The following is a 7,541-nucleotide window of genomic DNA, read 5'->3' on the forward strand; positions in this document are numbered from 1 at the left end:
CCGGCCTTCCATGTTCTCCTTCATTGAGGCTCCCTACTTTCCCGAAGACAACCGTGTCGTGGACCTTCGTCATTGAAATGGTGTTTGGTACGCTGATTTTATCGAAGCTATCTTTAATCCTGATGATGCTACCCTCATTCTTAGCATTCCTTGCCCTACTTTTGACGTTAGCGACCGTCTCCATTGGAACTACACATGAGATGGTGAATATAGCGTTGAAAGTGGATGCCAAATTGCCTTCAACCAAAATTACCCATCCCCCGCTTCGAGCTCTACCTCTTCGGAGTCATGATGGAGATCCCTATGGAGGCTGAAGCTCACTCCTAAAATCAAAACTTTCTTATGGAAATTAAGTCATGGATACCTTCCCACAAACCACGCCATAGCTAAAAGAAAAGTTATTACTGATTCGGTGCGTTTATTTTGCAGATCCACCCCCAAAACAACAGTTCACGCCATTTGGACATGTCCCGGTTGCGATCTCGATCACACCATTGATCCATGCAATTCCTCAGATCCAATCGGCATGCTTCTTACTGCAACAGACCATCTCGACTCGGAATCTTTTCGTCTCTTCATATCCCTCGCTTGGTCAAGATGGACCTACCAAAACAAAGTCATCAACGGCCACACTCGTCTCGATCCTCGCTTCCTCATAGACTAGACTTCTCAATTCCTCGACGAGCTACGCCCCTCGAATAAATTTTGACTTCCGACTACATCCAAAAACCCCTACAAAATTCTGCAACCCCGCACCGACACTACTCATGTGAACGTCGATCCTGCCATCTACTCTCAGAGAAACCGCTATGTTTTTGTTCTGCTTCTTTGATCCAATACATGTTCAATCTTAGCCTCTCAGATAGCGGCCCATGTTCTTCTCGCTCCCGACATCACTGAAGCATCTGCGATGCTAGAAGGCCTAAAGCTTGCCCGAGATAAACAAGTAGATAATATAGACATCATCTCTGATTGCCTCTCGGTGATCCAGCTTGTTTCCTCCAATGTTTCGCCAACAACGAAATTGGATCTCATTGTCGACAACATCTGTTACCTTGCGGCTTCGTTTTCCTCTTGCAATTTTTCAAATTGTCCCTAGACTAATAACAATCCAGCCCACCTCTTGGATAAATATGCACTCAATTTTAATTCCCCTATTACTTGGGATTTTAAAGCTACACCTTTCATTGTAACTGCTATTGCAGCAGATAGACATCTCTTTATTTAATATCAGTAGGTTTTCATAAAAAATAAAAAATAGAATAAAAACAGTTTTTCCTATGATAAATAGCTATTTTTTATTATTTTATTATTTTTTATTTTATATATATATATATATATATATATATATATATATATATCGTATATTTGATTACAAGTTTTAGGCTCAGATTAATAATTGAGATACTCAAGCTCAAATTAATAATTGAGATAAATTGTTGTATCAGATATTGAATATCATAAATATATAGTTTCTTTATAACTATTGATTCATTAATAATTTAATTTCAGCTAAATGTGTATAGGTGCACTGGTGTGCAGTATTTTTTAAGGAAAAAAATATTATTAAAAAAATCACTTTTGAACTAGTTAAAGACAATTTTGTTTTCATGTCCCACACTCTTATCACAGTACAATCATCCCCTATAATTTACATTTTACCATTAAAACAAAAAAACAAAAAAACAAAAAAAACAAAAACAAAACTTTTGTTTCAGTATCCTATATAACTTCAAATTTTATTGGCGCATATATATATATATATATATATATATATATATACATATATATATATATATACTCAAAATGAAAAAAAAAAAAAAAAAAAAAAAGGTATTAATGACAATTTAATAGGGAGAGAGAGAGAGAGAGAGAGAGTATTTAAACTAACTATAATTCCTAAAATAAAATAATTTAAACTAAAAGAAATACCATGTTATTATAAAATAAATAAAGAAACTGTCATTGATAGTATATATAAAACGTGAAATATGAATATTATTGATTAATTATTTATCATGTTTGCATTTTTAATTTGTTTAGTTTATATTTTCATTCGTTTATTGCGTAATATACGTTATTTACCTAAATTAGCTATTATATGATGATTTAAGAAAAATACAGGAAGAAAGAGAGATAGAGAGAGAAAGAGATAACTAATTTTCTAAAATAAATCAATTAAAAGTCAAGACATAAACCATGCTGTATAATTTAGTTTTTATTTATTATTACTAATTACTTTAGTCATCATATAATTAACATATTTAATTTAAATTCCTTTGTTTTCTAACTAAACTATTTTGAAAACGTGGGCTACTAACTATAAGCTATTGTGGGCTTTATTGACTTGTTTATTTTCGTGAATGATTAGATTACAAAATTAACTAAACGTTTGTGAGGTTGCAAAATTTATTGGGAGCATATTTAAGAGCATTTGATATCAATTTAGTGGCTCATTTGTGAGCAATAATTGAGTGCAGTCCACTTATCTATACCTAAATGTTTCAACGAATTCTAATTCTTCATTACAAGAGATATTGAATTTCATATTTATGTACAAAATGTGCTGAAAAATATCAAAAATTGTGAGAGGAATAGATGTGGCTTGAGGAGTGTGCAAATACAAAAGTCCAACATGGAATAAATATGAGGAAATTGTAGTGCTTATAAAGCCTTCATTTGACTAAGGATATGGGTACCCGAGCACGATCAAGTTTTGTAAAGGGCCTAAGGCACAGGTAAGCCAAGTTTACCACATGCACTCCCCCATCATTTTTTTAGTCGGGTGGGCCGAGCTGAGCTTCGCTTGGTCGTGGTTTATCTTTTTGAACAGTATTTTGGGAGATTGACGTAACTAGGAGTAAATTATGATGGACGGACACATAACTATCTTTTTTGAAAAATGGCACATCTAGGAGTAGTCAAAGGAGAGATAAACGTCGTCAACTGAGAGAGGAGAAAAAATTACCCATTTTAACCTCCTTTAAATCCGTAATTACTTCATGTACCACCCTATATACCTAACCCCTATTTTATCTTCTCTCTTCAACCGAACCCAGCCTCTTAAGTCTCAACCGAACCCACCAAACCCAGCCATCTTCGTAATCATCTTCGGCTCTCTTCTGCTAACCCAAAAAAAACCGCTGTTTCCGCTCCCAGTTTCAGCCTCGTCATCATCTTCGGCTGTCCCACCTTTGTCGCCGACGTCTCTGAATAAAACCGTCGTGAAGAAATTTTCCTATCACCGATCATCGTCAAGTCCATCCGATGATCGGGCTGGTGTTCAAACCGGAGATCTCCGCCGTATCCCTGTAAATTTCGGGCCCAGATCTGCATCAACCAATTCAATACAGGTTAGTCTCAGATTTGTTTGATAAAAAAAAACCTGAAACCCAGATTGACATGCCAAAACCCATATTTAACGTTAATGAATTTAATTATAGAGAAATCACTGAGAAATTATTTTTTTATGTTTAGTTAGGTTTCTGTAACTAATTCTGGTAGTTTTCTTGTTTGGTTACGTACACGTAACTAACACGCCACACTGTTATGAAAGGAGTGTAATTTTTGTAACTAATAATTTTGCAGCGGCTATGAAAGGAGATATATTCACATACGTCAACCATAGCGGTGAGTGGCTCAGAGATGATTATTACCAGGCCGGTGTTTCGTATGCAGCTCTCATACCGCAGACGACCAAGTATGAAGATTTGACAACAGTGCTGTTCACGTGTTCCGGGGGAAAGTTAAATCAAAACAGTCATAAGGTTATGAGTGTGAAATACGAAACAGGAAGGGCGGTAAAACCAATAGTAATTGACTCCGACATTAGTTTGGCATGTTATTTACATATTCGGAAAGAGAAACCGAATACATCAATAATGTCTCTGGTTTTGGAGCTTGAGTCATTGAAGACTTCTTCTACGCATGTTGGTTCCACTCTGAACACCGGAGAGAGTGGTTTTCCAGGAACTGCAGATCCAGGAGCAGCTCTCTTGCCGCATGTGATGAAACATGATTCTTATATCCCTGACAACATCTCTGAAGAGTCCCCTCTGCCAGCCGGTGAACCATCTGATATCCACATCGACGGACACATATCTGACGCAAGTGAGAGTGATCCTCCTCCAGCCGCTGATGATACGAGCCAGCCCCCTCCTCCTGCCACCGGTGAACCGAGCCAGCCCCATCCTCCAGCCGCCGGTGAACCGAGCCAGCCCCCTCCTCCAGTTCCAGGCGAACCGAGCAGTCCTTCGCCTTCTCAAGGAAAGACAACAGTTCCATCATCGGATTCCTTGCTCTTGGACGTGATAGACATACATTCTCCCATAAGGGAATGTAAAGGAGGATTGTATGCTAACAAAGATGCGCTGCAAAAACATTTGAGCATGTATGCAATCAACAATCATTTTACGTTCAAGGTTAGAACATCTACTACACAGTATCTCCACGTGGTTTGTCGTGATGACTCTTGTAAGTGGACCGTGCGTATAGTTAGACTGAGCAAACCACTATTATTCCATATAAGAAGGTAATACTACAAAAATAATTAGAGTAGTGTAACTATGTCCATGATGTAGTTGCTAAATTATGTGTATTAGTTACATTAATGTCACTAAGACATGTAAATTAGTTACTTATTCGTAACTAATAGCTGTAAAACACTATACATGCATATAATTGTTATTGTGCCTGATGTTTGTAGGTTCGACTCTGAGCACACTTGTGCTGCACAATACAGGCAAGGACAACATCCTCGGGCGATCATGTATTTGGTTGGGGAGGTTGTGAAACACAGACTCGTAGATCCAACATTAACACCGTGTAGGCCTAAAGACATCATGGCGCACATAAAGCAGGATTATGGAGCACAAATGAATTATAAAAACGCATGGAGGGCTAGAGAGAAAGCTTTAGAATCGTTATATGGGACTGAGGATGGATCGTTCGTAAGGCTGCATACATTGAGGTACATGATGGAGACGGCTAATCCAGGTTCTTCATTCGACCTTGTGACTACTGTACGTTCCCATCGTTTTAGATACTTCGTTATGTCTCTTAGCGCGTGGAAAAGGGGATGGAAGTATCTTCGTCCCGTAATTATCATCGACGAAACTTTTCTAACAAATTACTACAAAGGCACACTATTTTTCGCCTGCGGGATGGATGACAAAATGGTTTTACGAAAGAAGAGAGAAAGCTCTTGGTACCATGATTGCTCTCTTTGTGGATTCGAATGCAAAGCTTATCGAGTACATCGGACAAGCTTGTGGAATGCAGGTAAGGAGAGGTATACATTTTAGTCACGTAACTAAACTTTGGTAATTAGTTCCCTATAAGTAACTAATATACATATATTAGTTACGTATTTGTAACTAAACTTTCGTAATTAGTTCCCTTATAGAAACCAATAAACACATATTAGTGACGTATTTGTAGCTAAACTTTGGTAATTAGTTCCATATAAGTAACTAATAAACATATATAAGTCACGTATTTATAACTAAACGTTGGTAATTAGTAACAAATACGTAACTAATATGCGTTTATTAATTACATATAGTGAACTAAAATATAATAGTCACATATAGGGAACTAAAATAGATTATTTGAGATTGTGAAGGTACGACCGTCGTCGGTGTATGAGTTTGAGGTCATTGACAGTGATGGTCAGCCATGGGCTGTAAAATTGACGAATAAGACATGCACGTGTCGAATGTTACAAATAGACAACTTTATATATTCCCACGGGATCGCATGTTGTCATTTTCGGAACTATGTTGTTGAGGACTACGTTTCTTTATTTTGCACTATAGATCATAGTCAAACCACCCTCAACGTACGCACGTCAGCTAGCAGATCGAAAAAGAGAAGAATACCATCTCAAGACGAAGGTGATAGCACTGGTTGTCGAAAATGTTCTCGATGCGGAGGAGTAGGACACAATCGGGCAACTTGTCACTGTCCAATTCCGTTGAACCAAATGAAATAATAAATTAGTTATGAACTTTTAATTTCGTTTTTATGGTATATGTGACTTTGAATTTGACTTCGACCATAATGCTGCATTTATCGTTCTTAAATGCAATCTCAGCCATAATGCTGCATTTATCAATTATATACGAAATTAGTTACGAACAGGTAACTAAACGTGCTTAGTTAGTTACGAAAAGGTAACTAAACTCGCTTAATTAGTTACAAACAGGTTGTTAAACGCGTGTTTAAACTTTATAGGTTGTTGGCGGCAATAAATGCAGCTTAAAATTAAATGCCATCAACCATTAATATATGAAGCATTGAATGCTATTTAATATACTCAACAATATAATTGTATCAGGTTTGAATGCTGCATTTATCGTTATTAAATGCACTCTCAGCCATAATGCTGAAATCTGAATTTATTGCTGTCAACAACTTTTAATTATGCATTTGAGAAGGGTTTTCCCTATCAATTAGTTACGAACAGGTAACTAAATGCGCTTAATTAGTTACGCAAAGATAACTAAATTCAATCATATAGTTACAAACACATAAGTAAACACGTTGAATTAGTTACACCCAGGTAACTAAGATCGATCATTTAGTTATAAACAAGTAACTAAAATCGATCATTTAGTTACAAACAGGAAACGAAAGGTTGTTGACGGTAATAAATGTAGATTTAAACATTATGGTTGAGGACATTATGGTTGACGGTATTAAATAGCATTCAATGATTCATATATTAATGGTTGAGGGCATTTAATTTTAAGCTGCATTTATTGCCGCCAATAACCTTTAAAGTTTAAACACGCGTTTAACAACTTGTTTGTAACTAATTAAGCGTGATTAGTTCTTATAATAAGTACTAATAATTTGAAAAAGCATGAACTATATCATTAGAAAAAGCAAGAACTACAATTAGAAATCTCAAGAACTAGAATATCAAAAGAACTTGAATTATCCGTTTCAGGGCTTCTTCTCAGCTTCCGAGGTTGGCGCAGAAACATTGCCTCCAGTGTTTGGGACTTTCGCCATAGCTCCATTGGCTTTCAAAAAAGCCTCCCAATTCTCGCCGAACACTTCTTCCATCACGGACGGAGCAACCAATATGAGACTTGTATTATCCCCACACCCTCTATTCTCCAAATACTCATTGTATTCAGCTTCTGTTAGTTCAGCCTCATACTTGAGCCTTCTTTTTGTAAAACCCGATGAAGACGCTTCATCACGTATTATTATTACCTTCTGAGTCGCTTTGGTCATGTCAGGCTTTCCTTCCATTGTGAATTGTGAAACTACTTTTTTCTAGGGTTTTTTGTGTACATAATGATCATAACATATGTATATATAACGTTTTTGGGGCTTGAGGTTTTTTGTGGCTTTTTTGGGCCTGGGAGAGGCTCTATTATAATTCCATATAAACGTACTCATATTTTGGGGCTTCTTGGGCCTGGGAGAGGCCATGTTATGAAATAGTTACATATGACTACTGTTATGAATAACTTATGAATGAGTAACGAATGTATAGATTTTAGTTACGTGTGGGTAACTAATTTATA

The sequence above is a fragment of the Urtica dioica genome, chromosome 4 (assembly GCF_054948205.1).
Source record: "Urtica dioica subsp. dioica isolate 48M chromosome 4, U.dioica_male_clone48M_v1_H2, whole genome shotgun sequence".
NCBI classification, from domain to species: Eukaryota; Viridiplantae; Streptophyta; class Magnoliopsida; order Rosales; family Urticaceae; genus Urtica; species Urtica dioica.